The following is a 16,227-nucleotide window of genomic DNA, read 5'->3' as shown; positions in this document are numbered from 1 at the left end:
TTCAGAGCTGAGCCAGATGGCACATCTGACTGCGGTATATATGAGCCACTGTACTACTACTGGTGTGAAAAGCAGAAATTGAAACATCAGGAGATGAGACCAGAAGCTAGTTTACCAGAGATCTCTCTTGCAGCTCTGACCTAGGGAAGCCATCGTCATTTAAGTGGTGTGACTATTGCACATTGATTTGAGTAAACATATGATGTAGTTGCTCTGATATCATTTGTTATAAATACCATGGCAGATAAAAACAGTGAAGCAAGGACCTTGAACAAAATGGAACAAAATGGAAGTAGCACATTGAAATGCTACGTGATTTCTTCTCTTTAACACATGCACGCATACAATAGTTCCTTCTGCACTTGGAATTCAACGTGCATGAGTCAGCGTATCCAATACCAGTAATTACAGCTATAAATGCACAGCCATTACACACTCATCTTATGTAGCTTGGGACTAGTCTATTCTACCAGGAATAAAAAGGTCCTGAGCAGATCCTAAGGGTTTGTAACCATTCTCGAGCAGTGAGCAGGCACAGCCAGCTGTGCGGCCTTGGGGTTGTGTGGCAGGATTGCATCCCCAGCACTCTACCCCCAAGAAGAGCTAAGGCCCCTGCGGAACAGATGTTCCCTTGGACACAGCAGTTCTTCGGATGTGGTCCTCCCAACCCCCCCATTTTCTTCAGCAGAAAATCTTTGCACGCTTGTTCTCTCGGTTTCCCTTCGACATTCATTCACCTGCACTGATTTATAGCCTTCCTCACTGTCCTCCTCAATGCCTCCCTGAGGCCTGCAAAACTCAAACACAGAAAGCACATGACGTTGTGGAGAATTAGCAGCTGCGGGTTTTGGCCTCCTCAGCGCAGACGGGGGTGCTCAGGTGGGCAGGCAGGGCAATGACAGTTCTCATGCAGCCCTGCTTCAGGGCAGACCCATCTCCTGCTGGCCCAGCCCAGCAGTTAGTTCCGTGTGAGAGGAACTACTCGCAGCCCATGTGCAACCAATGCGTGCAATCCTGGCGAAACCAAACGAGAAGGCAAGGAAGCGAAGCCCGCACCAGACGGCGACCCTTCGGTCCGGGCTCACAGCCCGGGGAGGCAGACTCCCTCCTGCCACAAACGGGCTAACAGCTGCTGTCACATTTCCATGCTCCACCACGGCCGTGGACACCCAAGCAGCCCGCAGCCCTTCATGACCCCGGCAGCTCTGTCTCCCGGGGGACCCGGGAGCCCCAATCCCACCGGCCGCTCGCCCGCCCTGGGCCCCCGCGGTGCCCCAAACGACACCCGCAAACACAGGGCGAGAGGCGGCAGCCCGGGCCAGAGGGACGCCGGCCCGCGGGCTGTGGGGTGGGGAGGACGGCCAGGGCCGCGCACCGGGCCCCCGGAGCGGGCGGGAGGAGCCGGCTCGCGGGCGGGGCCTGGGCCGCGGCCCGCCGCGCCGCTCCGCCTCACGCCGACACACACACACACCGGCGCTGGAGGTGAGGGAGCTGCGGAGCTGCCGTCCGGGCGAGTCGGGGGTGGCAGCCCGGTCCTCCGGTCCGGCCTCGGGGCGGCGGGGGGCTCGGCAGGCGGCAGGGGGGAGGAGGCCTCCGGGGAGCGCCTCGCTGGAGGCCCTGCCAGACTGCCGGCGGGTACATCCCTGTGTGCGGAGTCTCTGTTCTTGCCGTGGTTCCCCCCGCGCCGTGGGGTGGGCGGTCTCGCCGCGGAGCCGGGGGGCTTCGGCGCGTGCTGGCCAGTGTTTTTGTTATTTTTCTGATTTTAAATTTTGGGGTTGTTTCGTGTGTGGTGTGCCCCCCCTGTAGCGGAGGGGGAGGCCGGGCGGCGCCGAGTCGGGGGGCGGTGGGCGCCCCGGGCAGGTGCTGAGCTGGGCCCGGCGGCGGCGGTTCCCGTCCCCGCGGGGGAGCCCCGAGGCCGCGGCGGCTGCAGCCTGAGGGGCTGACAGAAAGAAAACGCGCCTCGTTTCTGGTCTTTCTGAGTTTGTTTGGTTTGGGGATTGGGGGGGCGGTTGTGGTGGTGTTTCTGTGAACTTCTTTTTAATTCTCTAAATTGTGGGACTGTAGCTTTTTAAGGGGGGGAAAAAAAAAGAAAACAAACCAAACCGGCCCCAACAGCGTGTGAGGGGTCTGTTCCTGCGTGCCTTCGGCGCTGGCTGTTCCAGGGTGGAACTCTGCGGCGGCTGCTGGAGCCGCTGGAGCTGCCGGCAGCCCATCCCCGCGGGGTCCGGCCGGTCGCCGCGGGGCGACTCCTCGCCGCCGCGGGCGCGCTGGGGGCTGGGGAGGGCTGAGGCGTTTCTGCCCAAGATGCTGGTTTCGCTGAATAGCGCCCGGCAGCAGGAAGCTCTTTAAATAGTAAGTTACCCCTCAGTACCATGAAGTGGCTTTCCTAAAGTAGCGATGTTTCCAATACACTGCTTCGGTGATCAGGGTCCTTGCCCCCCCAGCTTTTTCCTCCCCCTCTTCCCCCCCCCCCGGCTCCTTTCCTTTTTAATGCTGCGTCTTTAAAACGGCGCTATGGTGGATGCTGTTGCTTTAGGAAAACTTTGTGAGGATGTTAACTCTCCCAAAGGAAATGTAAATATACTTGTTTCATGTTGCTTCTGAAAGGATATTGCTTAAGGTGAAGAAGCGGTGGTTTTGTTCTCTTGTTTTGTGAGGGAGTTATGTATTTATGTAAATGTTTTGAGCTAACATTTGGATACTGTAAGGTGGAGGAGGACTCAGATCAAAATTAAAACCACAGAAACTCTCCTTAAAATGAACTTAACATAAGGAGCATTGGCCGTTTGGGAATTAGCAAATGTGTGTTATAGCACCCACTGTTTTTTTTTAATGTCTCAATGTAAATTTATAGGATGTTTATCCTATGGTTTATTATGGTAGAGATCCTTTTTAATAAAGTTCATTAAATGGTCCCTCAAAATTCTTTGATCTTCAAAGCAGAGAATACACAGTCTGATGAATGCCTAATGTAGTTGTTACTCTTTTCCAGAACCTGAAAAACGTAAATAATTCTTAATTTATCACATCTCTTCCTCCACCGAGATACTTTCTCCCATCCTTAATGTACTTTTTTGCCTTGTAGCCATCTCAGAATTGATTCACAAAAACCAAAATTGAACACAATTTTTTAAATTTTTTTTAAAGGTCAGTTTCTGGTAGTTAATATATTGAGGGAGAAATAGACCGTGATTGTAAAAACATTCCTCTTCACTCTTTTTATTTTACTGTAGTTCATCTTTTCCTGGATTTTTCCCCTCTCCCAATTAGATAAAACAGGGAGTGGAAAATCATGTTCTAAGTTTAGGAATTGATCCTCAAACCTTTAAAAACAGCAGGAGTGTTCTTTCACTGAGTTCTGCTGGTGCTAGTTTAGGGCTGTTTATAATCTTTAGTTATGTATTTAGGTCTTCTTGATATCAGGAGAATTGAAACATGTGCCTAAAAATCAGCATATGCTTACACGGTTCTCTGTAATAGCCTGTGTTTGTGGAATAATGTTGATTTCTTATTTTTCAGATTTGTTTCTTATCTCTCCTGTAGGTAGCTAAGAATTTTCTTTTTTCACTTTTGACACTAAAAGAATGGTCTAGAAACTATAAAAAATACTTTCTCTATGGCTCACATAATGTGATCCATATAGTGTTGAAAACATGCTCACCGATTCTGGCAGCTCCATGTGTACAGTGCCTATTCCATGTGTTTATGCTCGGATAATCAAGGAACGTTAAGCATGTTGGTGTTCTCGGCTACTTTGTGACAATAGCTGGCAACAGCCTTTCCTTAGGACCTGGGCAGCTTTTCGTAAGGCGCTGCTGCTCCTTCTCCGCCCCTAGCTCCTATGTGGTTTTAAGGGGAGATAAGAGCTGGCACAGCTTCTGTGCAGTTTTCAGCACCTGCAGGTTAAGGTGCTGTGCTAACAGTTGCTGAGAGCCAGCATAAGCCTTTGTCTTGCAGAATGGTTGCAGAATGTATACTTGTTGGTGTTGCAGTGTGGTTACTTTGTTACTGCCCGTAATTGTATGGTGCTGTAGTTGAAATTTATAAACTGTGGAAGCTAAAAAGCAAACTTCACTAATCAGGTGAAATAAAATGTGCATTTAGAAGCATATAGATGAGCAGCTTGGTATATGTTGTAGTGTTCAAAACTGAACTGAATAGCAAACTTTGCACAAGTTAAATGCAGTGTAACGCTTTTCTAAATAAAGTCTTACTGACAGTGGTAGGCAGGGATTGGGAAGAGGGTCCTTATGCCTTCCTTGCCATCCAGTGTTAGGTACAGCTTGGACCATTCTTCATTTTCTTAGTGTATTTTGTGTTCGAATCCAATTTGTACTGTACCCGTATGTTGTAGACTCACACCACTGATATTCTGAATTTTATTTTCCCTAAATAGATCAAGTGTCTGATTTGTCATCGCAGATTCCTGCTGCGGTTATGAGGTCATGCATCTTGTCTTATTCTTCACGTTTGTACAGTCCAGAAACAGCTTTTTCTCCTTTATGTGAAGAAGAAACTTCAAGTCCTCCCTCAGTGAGCTGGAAATCCCATCCTTTACCTTCCCTCTTCATTCTCCAGTTGTGAACTAGAAAATCTTATCAGCCTGTTGCAAGGTACAATATCTACCGTTTTACTTTTATTTCCTCCTTGCTGTAAAACTAGTTGCTTTATTTGTGATCAGCAAAGTAGGGGGAAGTTGTAGGTGTTGCAAATGCCTTGTATATTTTCACCATCACCATTGTCCAGATGTGCTTGTGTTTTGTATTTTGAAATACAAGGTTTTTAAAAACTAATAGTAAGCTAGCATTAGTTTCTTCAGTATGTCATGGCTATGATCTGCATCGCAGTCAAGAAGTAAGTTAGTTGTAAAACTTTGTGTGCTCCTGTGCACATGCATAGCCATAGGACGCTTCTGTCTAGTAAAGCAGGTGATGGATGATGTCTCGAGATTCATGTCTTGTGTGACTACGTGCCGCCCGGCCAGCCTCCTGTGTTTGATACCCTTTGTTTCTTATGTGATCCTTGTTACTGCAGTATTTCAAATTCTGTAAGTGATGCACCTTTTAAAATGTCTGTTTGACTCCAGGGAACACCTGTGTTACACACCCTGGAGCTGAGACACGGAGGCTGAAAGATTTGTCCAATGCTGTGTGAGAAGTGCATGCCTGCAGCTCATGGCCCAGTGTTAATAAGATGGTTTTTATCCTCTCTCCATTAAGTATAATGGACACAAATACAAAGATGGTTCAATTACACAAATACTTAAAAAATTGAATACCACTCAATAGTAGAAATATCGCTGAAATTTACAAATGCAGTTATTAAATCTTGTAATCTTCAGTGGCGTAGCTGTGCCATTTGAACTGAAGGAAACTGCTAGCATTTAAGTTTATAGCTTGATGAGCATTGCAGTTTAATGGGATGTTGCTTTTAGCACCAAAGGTGACTTGAAAGTACTACAGCTGTTATGGCAGTTTGCCACTTTTTTGGTTGTGGTTGCACAACCGTTGGTGAGGCTTTGTGATAATATCGGATCACTGAACTGATCTGGGTTAAAAAGAAATCTGCAAGAACAAAAGAAATCAGTGTGGAGAGCAGCTGTTTTTCAGCTGACCCTTTCACTGATGCAGTTTGCTAGTATGACCATTTGTGGAGTTGTGGGGTGTGTAAATGGCAGTGGAGAGGTGGAAGAGAAGTTGAATTGGTAGATTAAGACCTGTTACCTTCTTTTGCTCTTGAGAATGTATGTGAGATTGCTGTTGGTGTTCCTGTAATCTACTCAAGAGAGATAAACTTGTTGCTTGATTGCAACAGCTGTTGCCCCCACCACATCCCCAGTCTGCATCATAGTTTTACTTTCTGTGCCCACGAGGGCTTTTTTCTCTTGTTTCCATGAGATATTGCGCAGCAACGCCTATGGGCAGACCTGTGTCTGCAAAGGGGGTGAACAGGCTGGATTCTCCTTAGGCTGTTTTGTACCCAGAACTTCCCGTCCCTCTCTATCTGGGAAAATATTTGATTTTTTCTCCTGCTGAGTTTGTTTTCATGAGAAGTTCTTGGCCTGGGTACCAGTGTGAGTCAGCTAAATGCCAGAGGGTACATCCGTGCAGCTAAATGATAGCTTAATTGTAGCAGGGGTCTGTCTGTCGCGCCCTCAGTCTCAGTGTTCCTACTCCCAGCAGCAGCAGCTGGGGGAGCAGGGAGATACCTAGGGTGGCAAGCTGATGAGAGCCGCCACTGGGCTGGTAGCCTGTGCTGGCTCTGTCCTGTGTTAGTTTGCTGCTCTTGCTGATTGGCATGTGTAGAACGGTTTCCGAGTGCTGGAATGGCACTCCCGTTTAGTTATGTAAACTGTTGGGAAGTCTCCTGCCATTAGCCACAAGACCACAAGAACCGATAAGCGCTTCCTCCTGGATTCGTTACAAACTGTTCTTTCTTCCCCAAATCTAAAGTTGGCTTTTTTTTCAGTTCATGAAGAGGACTAACTGCATGAGATAGCATGATCACACTGTGGTTTGCTCATTACTGATGATTGTTGAGGCAACTGTAGGGTCACAGGCTGTGTGTTAAATAGTCTTAATTTTTTTTTTTTTTTTTTTAAGCTTACTAAAGGTTTCTGCTGATCGCTGACTGATTTGGAGGACGGTTTGTAATTTGTGGTCTTAGAAAATTTGGGAAGTGCATTTTCCTTGTTTGCTTTTTTCCCCCCAGCAAACTAAGTTCTTGATAAACCATCCTAAGTACTCAAGACCCAGAGAAATGGGGAGCAGCGAAGTTTTTATTTGGGTAATGTAAAAATCCATTGCAGCCACCACTGCTGCCTATCTCCAGTTAGAAGATTAATGAAAATATTTCTTTTGGGTCAAGAGAGCAGTATTCATGGTTAAGTACCGTTCCTAACCCAAGCTGTAAAGTAGTAGGATTATTAAAAAGGATTTTAGAAATTCATGTGCTTTGTGTTACAGCTATATATGAAAATCTTCAGGGGGTGATTGAACTAAATGGAAAGACTCTGGGATTCCTTGGATACTGCTAAGCTAACTTTCTACCTTGAAAGGTTCTGCAGATGTTCTTTCCCTTTGTACCTAATTAAAGTCTCAGTTTCGATGTGTCAGGAGTCAAGGCTTTTTGCCTGAGAGTAACGCAATATTTGTATGAAACCATGCCCAGGTTTACAGTGTGGCAGTTAGCACTACACGGCTTGCGGGTGCTTCCTCCTTGGTAGGAAGGTGTGCATGTGCAGTGGTATGCAATTGGCTTGCCTGCCAGTCATTGATAACAGTAGGACAGAGAGTTTTTTTTAACCTCTGGAAAAGAACCAAAACCGTCCCAGGTAAGAACACTGAACTTTATTTTCAGTAGTGCTATCTGAGTAACGTTTTTTGGATCACTTTATTATTTAAAGTTACTTCAGTGTCAAGTTTGACATTCAGAGCTCCAGTAAGGACGTGTCAGATGTGTCATGGGCCTTTGTCTTTAGCATGCACTTCTCATTCTGATGCCTAACAAATTTGAGAGGGCTTGTGTACTGATTTGTTTGAATATACAAATATTTTGTATGCATAATTCTAAAAAAGTATTGCTGAGGCAATAAATAATAGTGTTCAGCCTTTTTGCTCCCATGTGTTGGCTGACCATATTAGGAAAGGTTTATGTGAGGATGGAGGGGTGAAAATTTACCTTCTTGGCTGATGGACAGGTTGCCAGGCAGTAAGGTTTTTTGGCTTATGAGTCAAGGTAAAGATTACTGCACTTTTACCCTCTTCGTATTGCAAAGCATAATCAGTCGATTCACACCTGCAGGCACTGATTAGGATGTTTTATGTGAGTCTGTTCAGGCAGTAGACAGGGTGGTCCCAACTTCTGTGGTGTCGGGATTGTCTCTTACTCATCCCTCCAGGCTGCAGTGAGATAAAGCAGTATTTCTGTGGCTCTGAGGGGTCTTGTGTAAGACCCCTCAGAGCTCTGTATAAATAGTCTGTAAAGAAAAAGGCCCATGGCTTACCTTGCATGGAGGAGCACACCCTTAAATCAAACTGGAGTACTCAGATTCTGCCAGAACTGGGGGTTTTGCTTGATTTTGAGAGGTATGGAAGTCAGTATGGATAATTATATAAGGTATATCACAGTGCATGAAGGCAGGCACACGCAGAAGTCTTTGAGGAGCTGGTACTTCAGCCCTTTATTCCCCACTAAACCTTGCACGCACTTTGAGGAAAAGAAACTTTCACATTTGGAGTGGTGGTAGAACATCCTGGGAGGGAAGAGAGGTATCCCACCAAGTTCAGTCACTTTGTTCAACACAGAAACAAGGGAAATATTACAAAGAGGTTTTTGGCTAAGAAACAGAAAACCTTCTCATGGGACTCCACAACTTCTGGTTTTAATACAAACATGATGATGTAACACATCATCTCATTAAATAATGATACATGTACATTTCATGTTACCAGGTTTTGTTTACACTATAAACCTTTTGCCAGCTATTCACAGATCACTATAGTATTTCAAATGGAAAGAACATTAGTATGTATTTCTGAGTGGCAATAGAAATCTAAATTGGAACCTTACTTTGCTGTGGGGTTTTGCTGGTCTTTAGAAATAATTTGAAACTACTGGGAATGTGGCTGAGTAAGAATCATAGTCTTTCATGATCACTTTTTCTCTGGTTGTTAGACTTCTCTGAAATGTGTGTTGGTGATCCTGTACAGAGATGTGATGCTGCTGGGACTACTTTAGTCTTCAGTACTGTCAATATGGTAATTCTAAGAGTATGCAGAAAGCAGAGGTGACATTGTCTAAGAGGCAGTTTAACATCTGATTTCTAGGCAGAAAAATGCATGTAGAATATTACTGCTTGATGTGCAAGTAATGGAATTAAAGTATGAGATATTAGAAGTACCTAAAATTAAAACACAAATAATGTGTAATTATCTCTATAATTTTAAGATACCTTTTAAAATTCAGTTGTAACTTGATGAAAGAATGAATTTTGAAAAAGTTAATGATACTAATTCTGGGAAGAGAAGAGTTTCAGATCTCATCAATAAAATAATCAGAATCAATAGAAAATCAGAAGGACCTCTTAAATGGAAATGTGAATGGCAAATTGCTTTTGTTTCATTTGTGTAGGAATATCTGCTAAAATGTTCACTGTTAAACTAACATTTCTAACTAACTAAATACAACATTTGTTTGTATTTTTTTTAAAAATACAGTTTTTCAGAGCCAGGACTAAAGAATGAGTAGCTTATAACTATAAATATTTAGATTAAGATGGTTCATGTATTGCTTCACATCTGAAATGTATTCTTAAGGATATTTTATTCAAAGTCTTATGCTTCAGCATTTGCAAAGAGAAACTCCAATAGTAGGAGGAGTGTCCTACTTGTTAGCCCTCAAAACTTTAATTAAGTCTTAGAGTATTGTAAACTGTAATCTTATTTCAGTCACAAGCTCTCTGTCTGGAATTACATAGAACATGGGCAAGTAATTTTGACCTGTCTGTGGAGAAATATTTTAATTGTGTGCATATGTTAAACAGCAGACTCAGTGTACCGCGGTGTTCTCATGCAAAATATCCAAGAAACATACCAGTGCCTAGCTAGACAGTGTATTTTATAAGGCTGTCCCATGCCTTTGTTTAAGGTTTACCAGGTTGCTTCTCTTTCGTTAGGTTATTATCGTGCTAGAGAATATACCAACCTTTGTTGTGTTGGTGTATACCGAGGTATGACTCTTATCATGTGGTTTGCATACACTTAATTTGGAGCCTGAAGTGTTAATGTAGACAGGCCACACCTAGGACTGCCTATGTTAGTTGACTAGCTGTTTGTAGCAGACAAGCAAAACCAGAGGTTTTGAGCAGTGAATGAATACTTTTGGGTCACCTATAGCCTATATAGCCTGCAATGATGGCAGCATTTCCCTCATTTATGTCTCCTTACCTTAGACTAGGTTGTTATTATTACATGAGCACAGGCCATCCTGTTGTGCTGTAATTAGACAAGAGTGAGCATACAAAACTTCAGGGTAAAAGAAAAACATTTGGAACCACTCTTCAGAGTTACTGGTTCTCAAATTGAGATTATTGCCTTCTGTTAGCAGCTGAACTGATCAATTAACTTCCTCTTTCCTGTAGCAATCCAGTAAGTCATTAAACTAATTATTCCATTGCTCATTAGTACTCTCACTTTTTTCCTTTTCTGTATAGGCTTGGTTGTAAAGGGCGGTCTCTAACATGCACTTGTCTCACTCTTAGTTTTAAAATATAATATGCTTACTGTGGGAAGGCTGATTGTATTGCAAGATGAATGTACCTTGCAACACCAAGAAAGGAAATTGTTTCAGCAATGTACCTTAGCAGTTTTTTTCCTTACTATATGAATAGTTAGAAATGTTAGAAAGGAGAAAAGAGCCGTAGTCTGCTCTGTCTCTGGGGACTCCAGTTTCTAGATTTATCTGGATTTCTTTGGGATCTGAACTCCATTGTACTAAAGCCCAAACAGAGCATATCTTGAATGTTACTGACCTCTGAGTTTATTTTGACAAGTCTTTTCAGTGTTTGAACCTGTTCTTTCTGCTTCACGTGCTTTATGTCACAGAGGTGACAGGAACTCTACAGGGTGGAAAATGCATCTGAAGGTTGACACGTTAAGCTGACTGTCAGAGAGCAGGGTACCCTCTTTACCCTAGTTTTCCCAGAGAAAAAGTTGTGTAAAGATCCCTATAGTACTTGTGTACTGCAGAACTCGTCTTTGAACCTGCTCAAGAAAGATTACTGTAGTTTAAGTGCATTTGTGATCAGAGTGTGACTTTGGAGCCCCAAAGCAGTTGTGCATCATAGAAGTATCCTACCTCATATTTTTTTGTGCTTGAATTTATTTACCTGTGATGTAAAAATAATTTTTTAACAGCCGTTTGACCTCATGTGGAGGTCAATCATTAACTAGTAAGCAGCCATGAACATCTGCACAATTACTAAGTGCCGTTACCTTTAGCACTCGCCTTGACTCCTCCCAGTTTGTCCACACACCTTGCACAGACTATCTGTCATTCAGAATTGCCCTTTGCATTTTACCACTTGAATTGTGGTTCCAAGTTTTGTATGAAGTGATGATCTGCGACCGCAGAATATTGAAACTTAATCCCTTAAATGGGACCCTTTTGTATGGTCCCATTGGTTGTGTTCCCTTCATCAGTTTGCTGCATAGGCTTGTCATCCTCTTGCCTCTCCCTCTGACACATGTAGGAACCAAAGTGGTGAGATCTGAGCCTGGGTATTCTTTGGGCGAGCAAGGGAAGGCCCTGCTAAGGTTAGGTGTTTGCCCTAATGCAAAGATTGGAATGGGGCTTCTACTTGGCCACACCTTTTCTATACTTGCCCACATTTCTTTTATGTGGGCACCCCTCTGTCCCTTGCTAGCAGTCTTCCCAATGGCAGTCTTTCTGGTGTCCTAAATCAGTCTTGCGGCACAATGGTCTGGGTAGATGTGCCCCAGGACACAGCTGGCAGAAGGGAGACATCAATGCAGTGTTGATGCAGATGACAGGTAGCTAGGAGATAAGCATCTGGGGTGCATGTAATATAAAGAACTAATGCATGTACATAATCTCTGGCTGGTTTGGGTCTATGGTTAACTTAAATGAATTGTGAAAGTCACCTGTGTTTGGAGGACTACCCTGTCTCTGTGGTTGCGATGTGATATTATACAGTGAAGTGTAGCTTTGCATGTTTTGCTCTTTTTGCATCAGGTTGTTTTTGAGTAATTAAATGTTCTGTTTGAAAAAAATAAAAAGGGTTAGGAACAAACATCTTTTTATTAAATTAAGGCATTTAGTGAGAGTTGCAGTAATAAAAGTAGCATCTGTATTATTTGTGTATTGGAAGTTAAGTCGCTTAACTTCATTATTTTAAATAATATTGTATATTGCCAGGTCATAATCTAGTTTTGATTGTACATTTGCGTTTCAAAAGGGAGATGCTGCAGACTGATGTATTTAATTTTTTTTCCTTGCCCTGAGGCAGACTACCAAAACACTGGAGTGAGTGGTTTATTTCAGAAATATACACCACAGCAATTACGATAAAATCTCTTTAAAACTTTTTCCATGGATGGCATTATTGCAGTTCTTACTTGAGCTGAATCTTACCTATTTATCACTGCATCCCTGTGGCAGGCAGACTTTGTGGTCAGAGAGGCCTTGGAAGTCGATGGGAGACTGTAGTGTCAAGCAGTTCATAGCTCTTGGCAAAACTCAAGGGGATTTCCCCGTGGTTGGAAGGGGCTCAAGGAAGAGCTTAAATCTAAAATCATCACGTACAGTTTATTTTAATCTGAAATTATCTGGCCTATTCATATGTTGTTAATACAGATATTACAGAACTGTGAGTTGAATTTATGCAGCTAACAAATATGATCTGAAATTTCTTCAGTCTTCTAATTTATTTTTCCATGCAAGCCTGATCTGTCTTATTAATGGTGGGTACATGTCTGGCTTAATGTGCAATACCAGGATAGCATCATTAGCTATAGCAAATGTGAAAGCACACAAGCACATTGTCTGTTTGGAATGGTTAAACTGGAGGTTAAAATACCAGTGGCAATTTCAGCTGCCTTCAGCTGAAGCTAGATGTGTAATAAAAGACTGTGGTAGGAAGTAATTTATAAATTGTTTGCTTGGTTTTGGGGTTTTTTGGTCACAGCATGACATTAGTAGAAGAATTTAGTTTCACTTTGCTGTACCTGCAAATGATGATAAAGTTCACGGTGAGAGGTGCGGATTATAAAAGTTGAGTTAAAAACAAAAGATGCCTTAGGATATTTTTGTTGGCTGCTGTTGAGTAATGTCTTGATTTTTACATAGACCTTCAAAGCACAACAAATTTAGCCTGAAACTTTACGTCTAATTACAGGGACAGCAAGTTTCTTTCAGGATTTTAACTTATCGAAGTGTAAACATTTTTCTTGGTGTTTGCAACGCTGTAATATTGTGCTAAAGTATCACAAATTATATGAGAACTGCTGGAAAACCTCTATGAAATTGTTTGAGGGGGGTAAGTAAGTAGGCATAGTGAAAAATGAGACTCAGTTTTCCCATTTGCAATAATTTCTAGGGATATTAGTGATGAACCTCTGACTGGAATTTAGTAACTGCTTGGGTTAAAACTTTGTTGCAGTAGCAACCACGTTAAATACTTCTACATTTGCATGCAGAGCTCATTTAGTATTGCTTATCTTATGTTTTTGTGCAGAATACATTTGAAACAGTGGGGACTACTACATTTAGAAGCAGCAAAGATGAGGCTGGAACGGTTTGGGAGCAAACAATTTTTGAATTAGGTGTTTTGGTGGTACTTCTGCTAATTGAAACAAGATGCAGCTGTTGACACACAGAGATGCAGGGGCAAAGTCCTTCTGTGGGACCTCAGAAATATTCAGTATAAACACCAATTCTGTGAATTTGTTGCTTCCACCTATCAATTGTAAATGGTATTTAGAAAGTGCTTTGCAAACTCTGAGAAATACTGTGTGGTATGTATCTGCAAAGTGAGAATGGTAGTATGGCAGTAGTGTACTGTAGGATGGGATTTGCAGGAGTACTCCCAAACTTGGAAAGGGGACGAGTAAAATTCTTTGGTTTTCTTATAACTTCTATGACATTTCTTGGATACTGTGTCTTTGCCATTAAAATTAAATGTAAAGTCACGAATTTCATAGAGCACATCTAATGCAACTGCATTTTATTGAAGAATGAAAGCTAGCTAGTACGTGGAAATGAGTAATTCAGCAAGCTGCAGCTGGTTCTTGTAACCTCAGATCTGGTTATGTAGATTTGTTGTATAAGACACTAAAGGTAAAAACATTTCATGAAGTTCAATATATAAGGCCTGGGCTAAGTAAGTTTTTACTTATCGAAAACTTGCACTTAGGTTGTCAAGTTCAACGCAAGAGTCTGCAACAAATTGTCACTTAAAAGCTGGGATAGGAGGAGAAAAATTAGGACTCGCACCATGAGAGCTGTTGAGTTCCTGCAGTTTCTTCTGGCAGAAGTGAGAGAGAGCCCTTTGCATGAGTCTCTTAAGGACTGAAGAAAAAAAGTTGGAAGAGCTGTTCCTTTAAGGGCTAACTGAAAAAAGAAGAAATACAGTGTACTAAGTATAGGAAGCTGTAATGTCTTTTGATGAGGGCGGCTGTCCACCTTGCATGTTTCCTGTGGCTTGTCACTGTACCGCCTGTTACCTACCTGTCTGTATAACATGGTAAGAAAACGCAGGCTGTGAGGAACCTGCTTGTGCTGTAGAGCTTTTAAGAACTCCCACAGCACACAGACTCAGATTTGACACTATGCAGCATCTATGTTATTTAATGGACCTTGACAATGTATTTTATTCCGTGTGTTCTATTAGGTGACCTTTTATTTGTGCCTATAAAGTATTGGAATATATTTACTCTGCCATATATGTTCTTTTGACTCATGGAATTGTATGCATCTAGGTGAGAATCAGACCTGGCATTCACTGAATAATTAGCAAAGCCAGCAGTGATGTTGGCAAGTTATAATGTCATTCTTGATCTTCCATCTGTTCATTTACTTTATCTTCAAGAGAGTAGGGCTCTCTGCAGTGAAAGCAAACATTTCAGTGAACTAAACCCTCAGGCAAGCAAGGTGATGTTTTGGAGTGATGGACCTACCTCTCCTGTTTTGCGTTTTCCGTAGTCTCTTGAGATTTGCACAATATACTTGTTTGGGATGTCATTTACAGAGATCTCTGTAGCCTGGCTCCTATGTTAGATGTGAAATACATTGGAATTTCACTACTTATGCCCTAAATTAGGGGAGAAGAGGGGCACTATATATATAAGAATAAATGCTAGTTTTATTTGTGTGTATGTAAATATATAGTAAAAGTAACTTTTACAAAGAATAATGAGGTCTGAATTTTGTCAGACTAGAAGACACTGGATTGATACTACTTTATTGTGTTCTTAATAACTAATTAAACATAACTGAGATGTGCATTTACCAAAAGTGATATATTATGGAGTGAAAAATAACAGAAGCATGTGGAAAGTTCACAGCTTCAAACTTGACATCATTGTTTTCTTTTAATGGGCATCTTGATGAAATGTAAATATTCTACTATTGTTCCAGGCAGCCTAGGCAGCTACTATATGGTATCGTAACAGCATTTTTTGTTGTAAAGGAAACTCAAGAACTACATTATTTTTAGGCCTGATTCTCCTGCAACACTTCGAATCCTGTCAGTGCCCCTCTCCTCTTACCCCTTCTTTTGAATGTAAACATTTTTTTGGTGCTATAAACCTGCTGTAACAATCCCTTCTTCCTGACTGGAACAAAATTTTCAGGTGAACATTTTTATTACAGTTCATTCGAAGTTCTAAATGAATCTTAAATGAGTCTAAATCTAAATGAATCTTAAAATCACCCCTTTAGGGGTCACTGATGACTCATTCCACAAAATGTGTGGTTACTTTGAAATAACTATGTTAAAATAAAATCAGGTTGACTGTACCTATTTAGCAAAATCTGTTATGGCCTACAGTTTAAGTGGCTTGATCTCTCTGGAGAGTACAGGGACATAGCAGTATCTCCTAAAATTTTAGTTGCTGATGCTTATGCCCCATCAAATAGATGTTAGAAACAGGGATGTCAGTTGAACAGTGAAGTAGTCTTCGACTACCTGTCTCACTTTTTTGGATTGATTTTAAGTTCATGACTATTAAAAAATTCCTTGAAATGGGAAATCAGATAAATTTCACTCTGTATATACTGCAAGATTCTTCCACTTAGAAAAAAAATAATGTATTAGCATTCATTAGATGTTTTATGGACAATTAGCACTTAGTATAAGTAAGCAAATAAAACCTCTTTTGCAGCATTTACCTCAAACTCTGTAGCTTGAAAGGTAGCGTGCTGCCCTCTTCATTGCTGCTCTTGTCTATGGCATGATAAGTGGTAACCCAGCTGAAACTCACATCTTAAGAATTGATGAGGCAGAAGTGGCTATTTGAAAAATCAGATTGAGGGGAAAACTGATGAGGCAACTGTTCTGAAACATACCAACAGAGTTAACAAATACACATACAGTAGGGCAGGAAAAAAAAGGTTTCTGGTATTATTTTTGAAGCCAATTCCATATTACATGAATGTTTACAAGAGCCTGAAGGAATGAAACCACAAATCTGCTAAAGTCCCAGTGCA

At 42.0% G+C, this 16,227-nt stretch overlaps 1 protein-coding gene across 4 annotated transcripts in view; it reads left to right on the top strand.

The window, feature by feature from the left end:
- Positions 1-1,147: 1,147 nt before the first annotated feature.
- PIP5K1B (phosphatidylinositol-4-phosphate 5-kinase type 1 beta) overlaps positions 1,148-16,227 on the top strand; it is a 114,267-nt gene continuing 99,187 nt past the window's right edge. Inside the window, exons 1-2 of one of the 4 annotated variants that reach the window (XM_063320529.1) lie at positions 1,148-1,482; positions 4,397-4,613. The gene's annotated coding sequence lies outside the window, so the exon portion shown is untranslated. The other 3 variants (XM_063320531.1, XM_063320532.1, XM_063320533.1) reach the window with 3 other exon arrangements.

The sequence above is a fragment of the Chroicocephalus ridibundus genome, chromosome Z, assembly GCF_963924245.1.
Source record: "Chroicocephalus ridibundus chromosome Z, bChrRid1.1, whole genome shotgun sequence".
NCBI lineage: Eukaryota > Metazoa > Chordata > Aves > Charadriiformes > Laridae > Chroicocephalus > Chroicocephalus ridibundus.
This window is presented reverse-complemented; position numbering and strand designations above follow the sequence as displayed.